Consider the following 19945-nt stretch of genomic DNA (forward strand, 5'->3'; position numbering starts at 1 on the left):
TATAGTAGTGGCCAGAGGATCTGGGGTGACGGAGGAACTGAAGGGAATCCACATTAGGCAGAAAATGATGTTGGGTAGACTGATGGGACTGACGGCTGATAAAGCCCCAGGGCCTGATGGTCTGCATCCCAGGGTACTTAAGGAAGTGGCTCTAGAAATCGTGGACGCATAGGTGATCATTTTGAAATGTTCTATAGATTCAGGATCAGTTCCTGTGGATTTGGAGGGTAGCTAATGTTATCCCACTTTTTAAGAAAGGCGGGAGAGAGAAAACAGGGAATTATAGACCAGTTAGCCTGACATCGGTGGTGGGGAAGATGCTGGAGTCAATTATAAAAGATGAAATAGCCCCACATTTGAATAGCAGTAACCGGAACGGTCCGGGTCAGCATGGATTTACGAAGGGGAAATCATGCTTGACCAATCTTCTGCAATTGTTTGAGGATGTAACTAGGAAAATGGACAAGGGAGAGCCAGTGGATGTAGTGTACCTGGACTTTCAGAAAGCATTTGATAAGGTCCCACATAGGAGATTAGTGGGCAAAATTAGGGCACATGGTATTGGGGGTAGAGTGTTGACATGGATAGAAAATTGGTTGGCAGTATGGATCAACGGGTCCCTTTCAGAATGGAAAGCAGTGACTAGTAGGGTACCGCAAGGCTCGGTGCTGGGACCGTAGCTATTTACAATATACATTAATGATTTGGATGAAGGGATTCAAAGTAACATTAGCAAATTTGCAAATGACACAAAGCTGGGTGGCAGTGTGAATTGTGAGGAGGATGCTATGAGAATGCAGGGTGACTTGGACAGGTTGTGGGAGTGGGCAGATGCATGGCAGATTAAGTTTAATGTGGATAAATGTGAGGTTATCCACTTCGGTATCAAAAACAGGAAGACAGATTACTATCTAAATGGTGTCAAGTTGGGAAAAGGGGAAGTACAACGGGATCTGGGGGTCCTTGTTCATCGGTCTATGAAAGTAGGCATGCAGGTACAGCAAGCAGTGAAGAAAGCGAATGGCATGTTGGCCTTTATAACAAGAGGAGTTGAGTATCGGAGCAAAGAGGTCCTTCTGCAGTTGTACAGGGCCCCAGTGAGACCACACCTGGAGTATTGTGTGCAGTTTTGGTCCCCTAATTTGAAGAAGGACATTCTTGCTATTGAGGGAGTGCAGCGTAGGTTTACAAGGTTAATTCCCGGGATGGCGGGACTGTTATATGTTGAGAGAATGGAACGGCTGGGATTGTACACTCTGGAGATTAGAAGGATGAGAGGGTATCTCATTGAAACATATAAGATTGTTAAGGGTTTGGACACGCTAGAGGCAGGAAACATGTTCCCGATGTTGGGGGAGTCCAGAACCAGGGTCCACAGTTTAAGAATAAGGAGTAAGCCATTTAGAACGGAGACGAGGAAACACTTTTTCTCACAGAGAGGTGTGAGTCTGTGGAATTCTCTACAGAGGGCGGTGGAGGCCGGTTCTCTGGATACTTTCAAGAGAGGGCTAGATAGGGCTCTTAAAGATAGCGGAGTCAGGGGATATGGGGAGAAGGCAGGAACAGGGTACTGATTGGGGATGATCAGCCATGATCACATTGAATGGCGGTGCTGGCTCGAAGGGCAAAATGGCCTACTCCTGCACCTATTATCTATTGAGTGCAGGGGAATCAAGAACTACAAGGTACAGGTTTGCAGTGAGAGGGGAAAAATGTAATAGGAACCTGAGGGCCACATATTACACACAGAGTGTGGTGGGTGTATGGAACAAGCTGCCAGAGGAGGTAGTTGAGGTAGGGATTATCCGAATGTTTAAGAAACAGTTAGACAGGTACAAGGATAGGACAGGTTTGGAGGGATATGGACGAAATGCTGGCAGGTGGGACTAGTGTAGCTGGGACATGTTGGCCGGTGCGGGCAAGTTGGGCCAAAGGGCCTGTTTCCACGCTGTATCACTCAATGACTCTCTGAAGGGTTTGGATGGATATGAACTAAATTGGGTTAATTGGACTATCTTGGATGGGGCATGTTGGTTAGCATGGACGTGTTGGGCCGAAGGGCCTGTATCCATGCTGTGTGACTATGACTCAAAGCCTGGAGAAGAATGATCTGGCAATATTGGTAAGTTGATTTCTCTCTTTGGAGGGCACATAGCAATAGCCATTTTAAACATCATATTATTGCAGAATTGTTTTGCTTATCTGTGAATATACAAGACGGCATAGGATCTGCAGAACTGTCGGTTCGTTTTTAAACAGCAGTAAAACCAGGCCCTTCGGCCCACCGAGTCCATACTGACCATCGACCACCCGTTCACACTAGTTCTATGTTATCCCACTTTCTCATCCACTCCCTGCACACTAGGGGGCAATTTATCTACGTACCCGCACGTCTTTGGGATGTGGGAGGAAACCGGAGCACCCAGAGAAAACCCACGCCGTCACGGGGAGAACAACAAACTCTGCACGGACAGCAGCCAAGGTCAGGATCGAACCGGGGTCTCTGGCGCTGTGAGGCAGCGACTCTACCCGCTGTGCCACTCTGCCGCACTGAAATCTGGATGTAAATGATCTGATGAATTCCCAAGAACCAAATGTAGACAAAAATGCTGGAGAAACTCAGCGGGTGAGGCAGCATCTATGGAGCGAAGGAATAGGTGACGTTTCGGGCCGAGACTATGTAAGGTAGACTTGGCAAAAAATGCTGGAGAAACTCAGCCGGTGAGGCAGCATCTATGGAGCGAAGTTCCTTCGCTCCATAGATGCTGCCTCACTCGCTGAGTTTCTCCAGCATTTTTGTCTAATCTACCTTCGATTTTTCCAGCATCTGCAGTTATTTCTTAAACAATTCTCAAGAACGTTCGGTTGCAAGATGCAGATTCACATCAGATCAACCAGAAATGTATTCCGACAATGATCTACACTAAAGATGAATTTTAATTTATAATGAAGCATGAAATTGCTTCAAAGTTAATTTTAAACCAGTTGGAGGAGGCAAATTGTGTAAAGGTATCAAGGCTTCATTCAAAAATATACTTGCATCAGTGCAAGGTGTCAATCTGTGTTTACCGCAGACTGCTAATTTTAGATTTTAAAAATGCCGAATGCTCTCAGCAAGACGGGCAGCATCAAATCCAAAGAGGAACAGAGTCAATGTTTCTGGTCAGAGACCCCTTTTATCAGAGCCGGGGTGGTATAGCGGTAGAATTGCTGCCTCACAGCGCCAGAGACATAGAAAATAATTGCAGGAGTAGGCCATTCGGCCCTTCAAGCCTGCACTGCCATTCAATATGATCATGGCTGATCATCCAACTCAGTATCCCGTACCTGCCTTCTCTCCATACCCCCGATCCCTTTAGCCACAAGGGCCACATCTAACTCCCTCTTAAATATAGCCAATCAACTGGCCTCAACTACCTTCTGTGGCAGAGAGTTCCAGAGATTCACCACTCTCTGTGTGAAAAATGTTTTTCTCATCAGACCCGGGTTCGATCCTGGCTACGGGTGCTGTCTGTATGGAGTTTGTACGTTCTCCCCGTAACTGACCTGTGTGGGCTCTCTGCAGGTGCTCTGGTTTCCTCCCACACTCCAAAGACGTGCAGATTTGTAGCTTAATTGGCTTCGGTAAAATTGTAAATCGCCCCCTAGTGTGTGTAGGAGAGTGCCAGTGTGCGGGGATCGCTGGTCGGTGCAGACTCGGTGGGCCGAAGGGTCTGTTTACACGCACTCTCTCTCTCTAAACTAAGCCGGTGAATAGATAAACCAGTAATATGAACACACAATAGACAATAGACAATAGCTGCAGGATAAGGCCATTCGGCCCTTCGAGCCAGCACCGCCATTCAATGTGATTGTGGCTGATCATCCACAATCAGTACCCCGTTCCTGCCTTCTCCCCATATCCCCTGACTCCGCTATCTTTAAGTCCTATCTAGCTCCCTCTTGAAAGTATCCAGAGAATCTGCCTCCACCGCCCTCTGAGGCAGTGAATTCCACAGACTCACAACTCTCTGTGAGAAAAAGTGTTTCCTCATCTCCGTTCTAAATGGCTTACCCCTTATTCTTAAACTGTGCCGTCAGATACTAGAAGCAAGGAACTGCAGATGCTGGTTCATACAGAAAAAAACACAACGTGCTGGAGTAACTCAGCAGATTAGGCAGCATCTCTGGAGAACATTCATTTCATAAGTTCATAAGTGATAGGAGCAGAATTAGGCCATTCGGCCCATCAAGTCTACTCTGCCATTCAATCATCACTGATCTATCTCTCCCTCATAACCCCGTTCCCTTGCCTTCTGCCCATAACCCCTGACACCCAAGAATCTACCTATCTCTGCGTTAAAAATATCCACTGGCTTGTCCTCCACACCCTACTGAATTCCATAGGTTCACCACCCTCTGATGAAAGGTACATTTGTTATATTACCTTCCATTTCTCTTGTTTCCCTCTCCCCTGACTCTCAGTCTGAAGATGGGTCTCCACCCGAAACGTCACCTATCCATGTTCTCCACAGATGCTGCCTGACCCGCTGAGTTACTCCAGCACTCTGTGAAACGTCACCTATCCATGTTCTCCGCAGATGCTGCCTGACCCGCTGAGTTACTCCAGCACTCTGTCCTTTTGTGTCATGAGATTGATGTTAGTGTAGTTAGTTCTGAATCAGATTAATAAATGCTCGGTTATTATCATTTTAAATTGTTGTTGTAAGTATCAATAATGAATGGAAGCATTAAAACTGCTAATTTAGAGCTATTTATTGTGAATTAGAGGTAGATTGTTGCATTGGAAACGAGACTGAGACATCTTAGCCTCATTTCACTTTGTTTTTTTACAGTCATCAATCACGATGATCCCGACCGTTCCTTGTCAATTAATGATCAAAATCATTTTAAAATATCACCAATCAACCCCCGACACCCATTTAATTCATTCTGCATGGTTTATGAATGGAGGCTTTTTGAAACTAGAAGTACAATGCACAGCTGAAAAGGGTCATTTGTTTAATTAAACCGATGTAATTTATGGAGAGGGCTGTTACGATAAAAGCTTGAGAATATAAAGACTGCAGAGTGTGTGTCGGAGGCTGTTGCAACAGTGTCATTAATCAAGGGCAATCACAATTTGATAATACACATCTTTGAGAAACCAACATATCAATTACTGACGAGCTGATTAGATTGCTGGAAGAGCCACGGAAAACTCAGCATTGAGCCGGTGAAGAATGCCAGGAAGTCAGACAGAACTATCTTCCACTCTTGGAGACACAACAAACTGCAGATGCCGCAATCCCGAGCAAAACACAAAGTGCTGGTGGAACTCAACAGGTCAGGCAGATGGTAGAGCAGTTGCCTCATGGCGCCAGAGATCCAGGTATGAAACTGACCTCGGGTGCTGGCTGTGTGGAGTTTGCACGTTTTCCCTGTGACTGCGTGGGTTCCCTCCGGGCGCTCTGGTTTCCTCCCACATCCAAAAATAATAATAATAATAATAATAACTTTATTTATAAAGCACTTTAAACAACTACAGTTGCCACAAAGTGCTGTACATGAGAACTCATGAACAAAAAGCTATTACAAACAATTAAAAACCATTAAAAACCGTAAAACGAAGGACTATAAAAAACACACTAAAAATTAAAAGACATTAAAAGCACTAAAAACAGGAGCAATGCCTCAGCCAGTTTCGAAAGCCAAAGAATAAAAATGTGTTTTTAGGGAAGATTTGAAGATGGACAGTGAGGGGGCCTGTCTGATGTGCAGCGGCAAGGTGTTCCAGAGTGCCGGAGCAACAACAGAAAAGGCTCTATCCCCTCTGAGCTTCCGCTTAGACCTTGGTACCTCAAGGAGCAGCTGATCAGCTGACCTGAGGCACCGGGCAGGAGCATATAGGTGGAGCAGCTCAGAGAGGTAAGGCGGGGCGAGCCCATTCAACGATTTAAAAACAAATAAAAGAATTTTGAAATGAACTCGAAAGTGCACTGGGAGCCAGTGTAGGGAGGCCAAAATTGGCGTAATGTGCTCCCTCTTTCGAGTTCCAGTCAAAAGGCGAGCGGCAGCATTTTGAACAAGCTGGAGACGAGCCAATGAAGCTCGTGCGACTCCAGAGTAGAGTGCGTTACAGTAATCCAGCCTAGATGTAATAAAGGCATGGATTACTGTTTCAAAATGCTCCCGCTCGAGAATGGGCTTCACCTTTGCCAGCTTCCTTAGGTGAAAGAAGCTGGACTTAACCACCGCGCCTATGTGCAGGTTTGTAGGTTAATTGGATGAGAAAGTTGGATAACATGGTAGTCTGAAAGGGTGATCAATGGTTGGCATGGACTTGGTGGGCTGAAGGGCCTGCTGCATTTTTCAATCAATTGAAGCCAGCTTGTGCAGAGCTTGTCTTAACTAGGCTGTTATGAAGCAAGGCACAAAGTGCTGGAGGAAGTCAGGGGGTCAGGCATCATCTGTGGAGGGAATGGACAGATGACATTTTGAATTGAGTCCCTTCTTCAGACTGATAGGAATAGATTCATAGTCATACGGAACAGAAACAAGCCCTTCGGCCCAACTCATCCATACTGACCAAGATGCCCCAACTACACCAGTCCCACCTGCCCGTGTTTGGCCCATATCCCTCGAAAATGTTCCCCTCCATGTCCGAATGTCTTTTATTGGAAAATTGGAATGGGGGGGGGGGGGGGGGGGGGGGGAGAAAGCTGGAGAAGAGAGATGGGGGCTGGACAAAGTCTGGCGAGTGATAGGTGGTTACAGTTGAAGGGGGGTGGTAGACAAATGGGAGTTGCAGTTTAGGGAAAGTGAGTCAGTAACTCTGCTTAGGATCACTGTGAGAATTGTAATCAGGCACAAAATGTTGGAATTTACCACCAGGCAGGCACGGAAATCGCTATCAAAATATGGAGGGGACCGGGGGACACAATTTCTTGGCGGCCGCGTGCGCATGCGCACACTCACACACACGCGCACGGCTTCGGAGGCTCAATCCAGCGCTAAATGCAGCTCAACTCTGCCTGTCTCGCTGGGTTAACCTAAAGCCCTGCCTGGACGGACGGGACACCAGCGCTGCTTCCCCACGCTGACTGTAAGCCTGGGCCATATTTCCTGCAAGTCCAGGCAGGGCTGTAGGTTAACCAGGCGGGACAGGCAGAGTTGAGCTGGGTTTAGCGCTGCTTGTCTGCGCTGGTTGTGGGCCTGGGGGTACAGCCCCCGTCAGACTCCCAACCTCTCTGGCCACCCCGGGAGTGGGGGGGGGGGGGCACTCGGGTGGGGATGGGACAGCACCGGTGAGCCCGGATCGATCCTGGCTGCGGATGAGGAGCAGGTCTGTGCCGAGAGTGTTTTGGCACGTCTCCCTCCTCCAATCATCGCGCTGAATTATCATGTCCTGCCCCCACTGCCTGCTGACTGACGTCTCTCTCGTCCAATCAGCGCCCGCGATCATCAGTCCCACCCCCACTGTCTCGCGGAAAGCGGAGATTTCACTGTTTTTTAAAATCCGGATTACAAAAAATGGGGGGGGGGGGGGGGGGACGTGGCCCCCCCCTCTCAAAGTAGGGGGGGACGTGCCCCATCTGGCCCCCCTTGGATTTCCGCCCCTGCCATCAGGGGTGCCGCATGATTGGCAGCCCCGCCAACAGTCTGTCTGTTTTCTCGCCTTTTGTTTTTCATTTTTAGTGCCTTTTAAAAGTTTGTGTAAATGTTCTCCGGTTTGTTTTATGTGGGGGGAGGGGGAGGGGGTCGGGGGGAACTTTTTTTTCAGTTTCTTACCTTGCCGGAGATGCGATTATTTACCAGGTCGCATCTCCGGGCGCTCTGCAGCCTACCATCGATGGAGCTGGAGGCCTCCGCGCGGCATGGACTTAACATCGGAGCTGATCCCTTGCCTGGGATCACTCCAACCACGGCCTGCGGAGTTAAGTTTAGTGGCCAAGTATTCACATACAAGGAATTACCATCGAGAGCTCGCAGTCTCGGGAGAGGTCGTGGATGTCGGGAAGCTCCAACGACGCAGAAGCTCAACCAGTCCCGACGCGGACTCCGATCGCCTGGAGCGGGGGAGCTGACATACCCCCGATGCAGGAGCGATCGCCCCGAAGCGGAGGGCCCAAACGCCGCCGGCTGCAGGAGTCAAGATCGTCCCATCAACGGAGGGCTCGAGGCTCCCGACCGTGGGAGAACAAAGAAGGGAAGAAATTGAACTTTTTTTATCGCCTTCCATCACAGTGAGGAATGTGGAGGAGTCACTGTGGTGGATGTTTTTGTTAAAATGTATTTTGTGTGTCCTGTTGCTTTATAATTGTATGACTGACTTGGCGAATTAAATTCCTCGTATGTTGCAAAACATGAACATAAGCTAATAAAGTATTATTGTGATTGTGTAACTCAGCGGGTCAGGCAGCATCTCTGGAGATAAGGAATAGGTGACCTCACAGGTCGAGTCAAGGGTCTTGTCATATGTCCCAGATAGAACAATGAAATTATTACTTGCAGTAGAGACCCTTCTTCAGACTGAGAGTCAAGGGAGATCGAAACTATCGATGTGAAAAAGGTGCAAAGAACAAATGAATGAAAGGTTTGTAAAAGGCCAAATTCCCCAAGTACTCCCCTCACTCATATATAACGGTAGCTCTGTCAGATGCCGCTGGATGCCTGGCTCTTGTGTAGCCTTGATCATCGTTCACTTTGATCTCTCGTTTTCACACCTTACCCTTCCACATCTCTGTGTCTCCCTCTCCCCTGACCAGTGGTGGACTGGCCAGGGTGTCAGCTTGCCCGATGGCAAGTGGGCCCTTGATGAAGTGGACCCCCTTTGTCTCCTGGCAACCAATATTTTTAGACCCAGTTCGCTACTGCCTCTGACTCTCAGTCTGAAGTGTGGTCTCGACCTGCAACGTCACCCTTTCTTTCTCTCCAGAGATGCAGCCTGTCCTGCTGAGTTACTCCAGCATTTTGTGTTTATCCACTTGTACAAGGGGGGGGGGGGGGGGGGGAGACCTGGGTTCGATCCCGACCACGGGTGCTGTCTGTGCAGAGTTTGTCCATTCTCCCCGTGACCTGCGTGGGTTTTCTCCGAGATCTTGGGTTTCCTCCCACGCTCCAAAGACGTGCAGGTTTGCAGGTTAATTGGCTTGGTGTAAATGTAAAATTGTCCCTAGTGTGTGCGTATGTGTGTGTGTGTAGGGTAGTGTCAGTGTGCGGGGATCGCTGGTCGGTGCGGACTCAGTGGGACGAAGGGCCCGTGTCCGCGCTGAATCCCTAAACTAAACTAAAAGTACTGCAATGTGGAATCAATTACTTCTGGAAGGCAAACGGGAAAGAAGGAAAAAAATGAGATCATTCTAAACAAAACTGCATGAGGAAAAAGTTGACAGGTGGCGGTGTGCTGGCAAATGATTAGTGTTCTGTAAAAACATTACGAATATTATTGCAGAGTATAATGCACCAGATGGCTTTTAATTCAGTCAGCATTTCCCACTTAAAACAAAACTAACAAAAGAAGCGATTGCTGCCAAGTCCAGGTTCCCTGCAATGTAGATTTAAAAGATCGTTTGTTAGATTGGAAGTTGCCCCTGTTCTCTCTGGACAGCTTGATGCCCAGAAGGAGACAAGTTAGAGAGGTTAAGTGGCGGCTCTTCCAAGCTTGCAAACGCTCTTAAATTAAATACCAGCAAACAGCAATGCTTGCCAATGAAGCACAATGGTTCGGAATGCATCAGAGCTCCTGGCAACATGAGGCTGTGTTATTTTCAAGCATCTTGGAAGCGGATTAGCATCTGATTTAAAAAAAATATTTTTTTCTTTTGGTGGGTAACATTTAAAAAGTTGAAGGTAGACAAAAATCCTGGAGAAACTCAGCGGGTGAGGCAGCATCTATGGAGCGAAGGAAATAGGTGACGTTTCGGGTTGAGACTGAGACCATATTTCGCTTGGGTAGTTTACACCCCAGCGGTATGAACATTGACCTCCAATTTCAGGTAGTCCTTGCTTTCTCCCTCCTTCCCCTCCCCTTCCCAGCTCTCCCTCAGCCCACTGTCTCCGCCTCTTCCTTTCTTCTTCCCTTCTCCCCCCCCCCCCCACCCCCCCACATCCGTCTGAAGAAGGGTCTCGACCCGAAACGTTACCTATTCCTTCGCTCCATAGATGCTGCCTCACCCGCTGAGTTTCTCCAGCATTTTTATCTACCTTTGATTTTTCCAAGCATCTGCAGTTCCTTCTTAAACATTTAAAAAGTTGACGTCTGTGCACTAGTGTTGTTCTCGTTAGTTTAGGGATGCAGCATGGAGACAGGGCACCAGGTCCGCGCCGACCGACGATTCCCCGCACACCAGCACTGTCCTGCACACGAGGGAACTATTTACAGAAGCCAATTAACCTACAAACCCGCGCGTCTTTGGAGTGTGGGAGGAAACCGGAGCACCCGGAGAAAACCCACGCTGGTCGCAGGGAGAACGTGCAAACTCCACACAGACAGCGCCCGCAGTCAGGATCGAACCCGGGTCTCTGGCGCTGTGGGGTAGCGACTCTACCGCTGCCCCACCGTGCCCCACCCGCATCTTACCATTTCTTCTGGTTTACCACCTGATACAGGCATGTGCTTCGTGTCTTTTTCCCACCCTGACGGCGGTGCAGCGGGTAGAGCCGCTGCCTCACAGCGCCAGAGACCCAGGTTCGATCCTGACCACGGGTGCTGTCTGTGTGTGGACAAACCCCCTCCCCTTACACCTGCATCCACCTATCACTCACCAGACTTTGTCCTGCCCCCTCCTCTCTTCCAGCTTTCTCCCTCCCTCTCCACCCCACACCATAATCAGTCTGAAGAAGGATCCCGACCCAAAACGTCGCCTATCCATGTTCTCCACAGATGCTGCCTGACCCGCTGAGTTACTCCAGCACTCTGTGAAACGTCACCTATCCATGTTCTCCACAGATGCTGCCTGACCCGCTGAGTTACTCCAGCACTCTGTGTCTTTTTTCGAGCTTTTTCTGTTGCAGCAAGTGTGAGACTCGGGGGGGGGGGGGGGGTTTATCATCGGCTTTGCACGTGTTTTTGAAAAATGTACTTTCCTCTGAATTTCCTGTTGTTTGAGTTCTTCGCCCCGTCGATGAATCCTGGAATCCTGCAGACTTTTCATTGCAGCCCAGGCAGGAACCCGGAGCACCAAGGGAAACCCACGCTGTCGCAAGGAGAACGTGCAAACTCCACATTGACGGCACCGGAGGTCGGGATTGAACCGAGTATCGGCAACTCTTCCAGCACGTATAACGCACGGCTGAAGTAACAACCAGAAAACCCATGCATGAATTCTCAATGTCCCGGTGCACACGTAACCATGGGAACCAACAAGTAGAAACATCGAAACATAGACAATAGGTGCAGGAGTAGGCCATTTGGCCCATCGAGCATGCACCACCATTCAATGTGATCATGGCTGATCATCCCGAATCAGTACCCCGTTCCTGCCTTCTCCCCATATCCCTTGATTCCATTAGCCCTAAGAGCTAAATCTAACTTTCTCTTGAAAACATCCAGTGAATTGGCCTCCGCTGCCTTCTGTGGCAGAGAATTCCACAGATTCACAACTCTCTGGGTGAAAAGGTGTTTCCTCGTCTCTGTTCTAAATGCCTTACCCCTTATTCTTAAACTGTGTGACCACTAGTTCTGGACTCCCCCAACATCGGGAACATTTTTCCTGCATCTAGCCTGTCCAATACCTTAAGAATTTAACATGTTTGTATAAGATCCCCTCTCATCTTTCTAAATTTCAACGAATACAAGCACAGCTGCTCCATTCTTTCATCATATGTCAATTAATGCGGAGGATGATAATTCTAGTCCACATATGGCCTGCCCTCTCAATCTACTCTTAAGTAACAAGCAGTTGCTTGATGCAAGATGAGATCTGAGGCACTTGGCTATTCATTCATTGATGAGAGAGAGAGAGAGAGAGAGAGAGATATGAGAGAGAGACAGATGGAGAGAGAGAGAGAGAGAGAGAGAGAGAGATGAGAGAGAGACAGATGGAGAGAGAGCAATAGAGCATTACAGAGAGACAGGGAGAGAGAGAGAGAGAGAGAGAGAGAGTGACAGAGAGAGACACCGAGAGAGAGGGAGACAGAGAGAGACAGAGAGAGACAGAGAGAGAGAGAGAGGGAGAGAGACACACACAACCACATACCCAGACAGACAGAGAGAAAGAGTGACTGAGAGAGAAACAAATTGACAGAGAGAGAGAGGGAGAGAGAGACACACACACACACACACACACACACACACACACACACACACACACACACACACACACACACACACACACACGCAGAGAAAAAGAGAGAGAGTTCAGGTCTGACTGATGGCCGGTCTTCAGAAGGTGAGTTGTGAACTCAGTCTGCATTAATTCTGCCTGACAGGCTGACTATTTCCAGCATTACATTCGTCTCCTGGTTTGCCAGCATCAGCAATGTTTAGTTGTGAATCAGCAGAGATCGGGCAAGAGTCAGCAATATTATCATCTGCCTTCCTTCCTTCCTGAAGTTGGAGTTAACTTCTAGCCTGCTGCAAAAAAAACTTCCCCATGAACAGGTACTGCAAGGATATGGAGCAGAGAATGCAAGCTTGCAGCTTAATTTAAGATATCTACAAGATTTAATATTGATATATTTACTAAGGCTCATTTCATTCAACAAGAATAAGATATGAATGAATAAGTTTATTGCCCAAGTATTCGCATGCAATATCATTGCAAATTGCTAGTAGGTCAGGCCATCTCTGGTGTGTGCTGGGTGTTACATTATTGTGGACTCACACAGAGGGTGGTGGGTGTATGGAACGAGCTGCCAGAGGAGGTAGTTGAGGCTGGGACTATCCCAATGTTTAAGAAACAGTTTGACAGGTGCATGGATAGGACAATGTACCTGCGTCACTCTATGACTCTATGATACTTTGCTACTTTGTCAGCGGCCTTTATATGGCGACTCTTTGCATACCTTGTGTATCCAAGCAAAGAATTTCAGTGACATTCATTCATTCCATCTATATAACTAAAAGTCGCATCTTGACCACTTCCTGTCTGCGCTGTATATTGATTTTAGAAAAAACGTTACCATATATCGCTATGATTTTTGGCTATCCTACTCACAGTCCTCCTCAGCTGAGGCAGTCCTGAGGATTTTTCCCATCGATGAAAAATAAAAAAGCTATGAGTGTTTAAAAAATCTTGAGATCAACTGATTGGTCCTCTCACCTGTCAATCACCACGATGAAGGTAACACCCCTTCCGGTGGGGCAGGACTATAAAACCCCGGATGCCTGGACGCGAGTCAGTCACTCTGGAAGATCGCGAGGGAGGGTCCACAGCTGTGAATCAACTGAATTGTGAGTCTGCAATGTACTTGCAATAAATGATTTGTTAGCCCTTAATGACAATGCAATACGTTGTTTAGCAATTTGGTGGCCTGCATGGTGCTTGAAATGCTATGAAATTGAATATGGTGGCCTGCACTCTGCTTGAACTGCTATGAAATTGAATTTGGTGACCTGCACTCTGCTTGAAATGCTATGAAATTGAATTTGGTGGCCTGCACTCTGCTTGAACTGCTATGAAATTGAATTTGGTTGCCTGCAATCTGCTTGAAATGCTATGAAATTGAATTTGGTGGCCTGCACTCTGCTTGAAATGCTATGAAATTGAATGTGGTGGCCTGCATTCTGCTTGAAATCCTATGAAATTGAATTTGGTGGCCTGCACTCTGCTTGAAATGCTATGAAATTGAATTTGGTGGCCTGTACTCTGCTTGAAATGCTATGAAATTGTATTTGGTGGCCTGCACTCTGCTTAAAATGCTATAAAATTGAATTTGGTGGCCTGCACGCTGCTTGAAATGGAATTTCAAGGAATAGCTGTGAGTGAACTGCCAGCCGACAGCCTTGAGTGACTGATCTGCCAACCCACCAGCCCTGAGTAACTGAGCTGCCAGCCCACCAGCCCTCCCATGTGAACATGGGACCCAACGGGTCCCATTTAGTCTAGTAGACCTTTAAACTTTTCCTATCCTTACAAAAGTCTACAACTTTTAAAAGTCACAATAGTATCTGCTTCTGCAGCTTCCTCTGGCAGCTCATTCCAAGGATAGGCCCAAAATGCTGGAGTAAGTACATGCTATTGAGGGAGTGCAGCGTAGGTTCACCAGGTTAATTCCCGGGATGGCGGGACTGTCATATGCTGAGAGAATGGAGCAGCTGGGCTTGTATACTCTGGAATTTAGAAGGATGAGAGGAGATCTTATTGAAACATATAAGATTATTAAGGGCTTGGACACGCTAGAGGCAGGAAACATGTTCCCGATTTTGCGGGAGTCCAGAAACAGGAGCCACAGTTTAAGAATAAGGGGTAAGCCATTTAGAACAGAGACGAGGAAACACTTTTTCACACAGAGAGTTGTGAGTGTGGAATTCTCTGCCTCAGAGGGTGGTGGAGGCCGGTTCTCTGGATACTTTCAAGAGAGAGCTAGATAGGGCTCTTAAAGATAGCAGAGTCAGGGGATATGGGGAGAAGGCAGGAACGGGGGATGATTGGGGATGATCAACCATGATCACATTGAATGGCGGTGCTGGCTCAAGGGGCTGAATGGCCTCCTCCTGCACCTATTGTCTACTGTGGGCGGGACAGGCAGCATCTCTGGAGAGAAGGAATGGATGACGTTTCGGGTCGAGACTGTTCAGACTGTCTTCGGTTTAAACCAGCATCTGCAGTTCCATCCTCCACACCTCATGTCAATGTTCCAGGTCTTTTACAATAGTCGCACCTCAGAGAATTATATATGAAAAGGCAATGACATGCAAACTCCTCCAGCACAAACCCCTGAGTAAAGCGGGCGGCACGGTGACACAGCGGGTAGAGCTGCTGCCCCACTGCGGGAGAGACCCGGCAGCTCGGCCTGACCTGACCTCGGCTGCTGTTTCTGTGCGGAGTTTGCACGTTCTCCCCCGTGACAGTGTGAGTTTCCTCCGGGTTCCCCGGTTTCCTCCCACGTCCCAAAGACGTGCGGGTTTGTAGGTTAAATCGGCCCCTCTGTAAATTGCCCCCTAGTGTGTAGGGAGTGGATGAGAAAGTGGGATAACCCAGAACTAGTGTGAGCGGGTGATCGCCGGTCGGCGTGGACTCGATGGGCCGAAGGGCCTGTTTCCACGCTAAAAAAAGGAATCCAAATAATTCTTCCTAAGCTTCACTGCGGATCCTAGGTAAGAATTTTAGATTTTTTTTTTTCCTTCACAGAATGAAGAGTTCTATATTTGGATGGTCTAATGTTAGAACATATTAGCGCATTATTCTGCATGCTCATGTGTTGTAAACTAAAATTGCTTACTGATTCGTAAGCAGTTCATCAATCAAAGCTGGAGTGAAGCGGAGAGATTGGACATGTGTGTGGGGGCCGGGTGGTGAAGTAGATATGCGATTGATCCAGTTATCTGGAGGTTCGGACTAATGGGCCTGTCCCACTTGGCGATTTTTCCAGCGACTGCCGGCATCACTGACTGGCGTATCAGGTCGCCGAGAAAGTCGCGGCGTGACGACGTATCGACACGCGGTGTCTCCTCGAGTGTCGCGACATTTTTTTTTGTCGCCGCTGGATTTTGAAATGTTCAAAATCTTTTGGCGACCCTGATACGTCAGTCAATGACGTCGCCAGTCGCCGAAAAAAATCGCCAACGAAACAAGAGGCTTCACTTTGCATCAGGGCAGAGAATCCATTGACGGTGCTGGAGTAGCGATGGCTGAAAACTTCACATTTCTAGGAGTCAACATCACCAACAACTTCTCCTGGACGACCCATCTTGAAGCAACGACCAAGAAAGCACACCACCGCCTCCACTTCCTTGGAAGGATTAGGAAGTTCTGCCTGTCCCCTACAACTCTCCCCAACTTCTACAGATGCGCCATAGAAGGCAGTTTATCGGGATGCATCACTGCTTGGTTTGGGAACAGCTCCATCCAAGACTGCAGGAAATCGCAGTGAATTGTGGACGCAGCCCAGACCATCACCCAAACCAAGTTCTATTGACTCTTTTTACACCTCACGCTGCCTTGACAAGGCCAGCAGCACAATCAAGGACCGGTCTCACCCTGGCCTCTCCCCTCTCCCATCAGGCAAAGGTAAAGAAGTGTGAAAATGCACACACCTCCAGATTCAGGGACAGTTTCTTCCCAGCTGTTATCAGGTAACTGAATCATCCCACCAAAACCAGAGAGCGGTGGTGAACTACTATCTACCTCATTGGTGACCCTCGGACTATCCTTGATCGGGCTTTGCTGGTTTTACCTTGCACTAAACGTTATTCCCTTATCATGTATCTATAAACTGTAAATGGCAATTTACAATTTTATTAACCTACAAACTGTACGCCTTTGGAGTGTGGGAGGAAACCGGAGCGCCCAGAGAAAACCCACGTGGTCACTCACGGGGAGAACGTACAAACTCTGTACAGACAGCACCCGTAGTCAGGATCAAACCCAGGCCTCTGGCGCTGTGAGGCAGTAACTCGACTGCTGTGCCACTCTACCACTTAATAGTAGACTATCCCATCGATTAAGAAAAGGTTGGACAAGTACATGGATAGGACAGGTTTGGAGGGTTATGGACCAAGCGCAGGCAAGTGGGACTAGGGTAGCTGGGACATTGTTGGCCAGTGTGGGCGAGTTGGGCCGAAGGGCCTATTTCCACACTGTATCACTCTACGACTAGAGAAACCAGTGGCCAGGGAGGGAGAAAGAGAATGGAAGAGATATTACACTCAGTGACGTCTCTATCCCTAGGACTCTGGTTTCTCACCAGGCCTGTAGAAGGTGGCCTATTTAAGCTGCTGTGATTTATGGTGGAGGAGAGAGGAAGGAAGTGTGGATTCCAGCCACTGAACCTCTGCGGATTCTGGACCTGCTGCCACCAGAACAACTCGTTAATCACAGAATTAAGCTGAAATATCACTGCGGGAAGAAAGTTGCAAAAAATAATCCATTACTTGTGGACAGAGAGAGAGAGAATTACAGCTTAATTGAGCCGTACAGCACAGAAACAGGCCCTTCGGCCCAACTCGTCCATGCTGATCAAGTTGGCATACTAGGTTGGTCCCATTTACCTCCATTAGGCCGCTAATCCCCATCCATGCAGTGTCATAGTGATGCAGTGCGGAAACAGGCCCTTCGGCCCAACTTGCCCACACCGGCCAACATGTCCCAGCTACACTAGTCCCACCTGTCTGCATTTGGCCCATATCCATCCAAACCTGTCCTATCCATGGACCTGTCTAACTGTTTCTTAAATGTTATTTTGGTTTTACTTCTCCGTGGATTGTCACTGTGTCGTGGTGGAGAAGCTTGTGTGGACCTGAGATCCTGAGAGCGATGCCGTCTGGAGCTGTGCTCCTGGTAGGGCCATCCATGGCGGTAAGGTTGAGGGGGAGGTCTCTGACAAAGAGCAATCCAACCAAGACCTCAACGGTGGAACAGGCGGAGGACGATGGCTGACCTTAGTGGAGCGTCACAACGGCTGGGAAGGTGGATGAAGGCTGCAGCAGAAAAGGGTCTCCGGTCGTCTTGGACTCCATGCCACTGGATCCTGACCCAGATCTGTCAAGGACCGTGGGGTGGCTGTCTGTGCACCAGTCTCCCCACGATAAACAAAGTCACGCACAGGCGTCCTCCACCCCTGGAGACACCCATGGTCAGCCACGATCGAGGAGGCCTAAGAATTTAGGTTTTAATTTATTTCATAAAATGTATCAGTTTCCGTAGTTTCCACTGACAGCTCATCCCAAATACGGACCACCCCCCTGAGTGGGAAAGTTGTTCCTGAGTTCCCACTTTCTTACTAGTCATCGAGTCAGGGAGTGATACAGCGTGGAAACATGCCCTTCAGCCCAACTTGCCCACGCCGACCAAGATGCCCCATCTACACTAGTCCCACCCGCCCGTATCCCTCTAAGCCTTTCCCACACATGAGTTTCAGGCCAAAGACGCACCAGACCACGCCGGAGACCCGGGTTCGATCCTGACTACGGAGTTTTTTACGTTCTCCCCCTGGCCTGTGTAGGTTTGCTCCGGGTGCTCTGGTTTCTTCCCACATCCCAGAGACGTGCAGGTTTGTAGGTCAATAGGCTTCTGTAATTGTCCCTGGTGTATAGCATAGTGCTAGTGTACGGGGTGATGTAATTGTCCCTGGTGTATAGCATAGTGCTAGTGTACGGGGTGATTGCTGGTCGGTGGAGGGGCCTGCTTCCACACTGTATCTCTAAAATCTAAAGACTCTAAATTCTAAACAATATCTCTGCATCTTGCGGAGTGCAACGTGAATGGTTGAGATCTTCTTCTTCTTCTTCTTGCATGTGAAACATAAACCAAAGGAATAGTTAGACCTCAAGCCGGGTGTTGAGCAGCCAGGTTGTTGTCTCTGTTGGCGTCAATGTCTGCCAGGCCCTGAGCTCCATTTGGTGGGTGGTAGAGCGGGCACCCAGAGATGACATGGTTGGCTGTCTGTTGTTCTGCTCCGCATTCACAGGCTGGGCTCTGGCGGAGCCCCCATCTCCACACGCTGGCATTGAAACGCCCAACTCCAGTACCAAGTCTGTTGAGCTTCACCCACGCTCCTCTGGGGAGGTCAGACCCTGGACAGCTTTTATCTGGTGAAGAGATGTCGCTGTGTAATGGAGATGAGGTTGCCTTCCACTCCTGTGACCACTTGGTGGCTATCCAGTGTGCTTTTGTCTCAGTTGGCTGGATGGATGGTAGGAGTTGTTTTCCATGTGGAGCAAAGGGGTGACGGGACTTCAGTCGGGGTGGCCTCTGCTCTCTGCTGATAGCCTGATGGAGGAGGTGATCTGGGTCCATGGCACGACGAGATAGTGTCAGAGTTGCTACAACTCTGTATGGTTCCGTTGAGCATCCTAGTTGACCTACACATTTCCCCTGGTTGTCTGTTTCCGTGCAGTATGACTCTCTGACTCGATTATCCATATTATGCATATTTATTAATATCTCTGCCTTGGTTTGTTTCATTCATGGTATTCGAATGAGGAAGTTTAGTTTAGAGATACAGCATGGAAACAGGCCCGTCGGCCCACCGACCAGCGATCCCCGCACACTAACACTATCCTACACACACACTAGGGACAATATGCAATTTTACCAAGCCGATTAGCCTACAAACCTGTACGTCTTTGGAGTGTGGGAGGAAACCGAAGATCTCGGAGAAAGCCCACGCAGGTCACGGGGAGAACGTACAAACTCCATACGGACAGCGCCCGTGGTCAGGATCGAACCCGGGACTCTGGCGCTGTGAGGCAGCAGCTCTACCTGCTGCAGCCCCCACAGCATCCGAGGAATCCATTCCCACTGAGCCTGGCAACTTTCGTTTGCACGTATCTAGGGGCGGTTCGTAAACCCGGCAACACTTGGTAACGGCGACATGACCAGTGCCCCTAAACCAAGTAATTCAGAACAAAAATCTGAAGGAAAATGACATTTGATTGAAAAAGGAACAAAATATGGGAGCTGAGTTGATGCAAAATTAGATTAGTTTAATGGGATTTATCTAGTTTTGCATAACGGTCGGCATAGATATCGTGGGCTGAATCATGAGAGGAATAGATCGGGTAGATGCACAGAGCACTTTAGTCAGAGTAGGGGAGTCAAGAACCAGGGGACATAGGTTTAAGATGAGAGGGGAAAGATTTAATAGGAACCTGAGGGGCAACTTTTTTACACAAAGGGTGCTGGGTGTATGGAACGGAGGTAATAGACAATAGACAATAGGAGCAGGAGTTGGGCCATTCGGCCCTTCGAGCCACCTAGAGGCAGGTACTACAACAGCATTTAAAAGCCATTTGGATGGCTACGTGGATAGGAAACGTTTAGAGGGACATGGGCCAAGTGCGTGAAAAGGGGATAGGGCA

Source organism: Amblyraja radiata, chromosome 13 (assembly GCF_010909765.2).
Source record: "Amblyraja radiata isolate CabotCenter1 chromosome 13, sAmbRad1.1.pri, whole genome shotgun sequence".
Taxonomy (NCBI): domain Eukaryota; kingdom Metazoa; phylum Chordata; class Chondrichthyes; order Rajiformes; family Rajidae; genus Amblyraja; species Amblyraja radiata.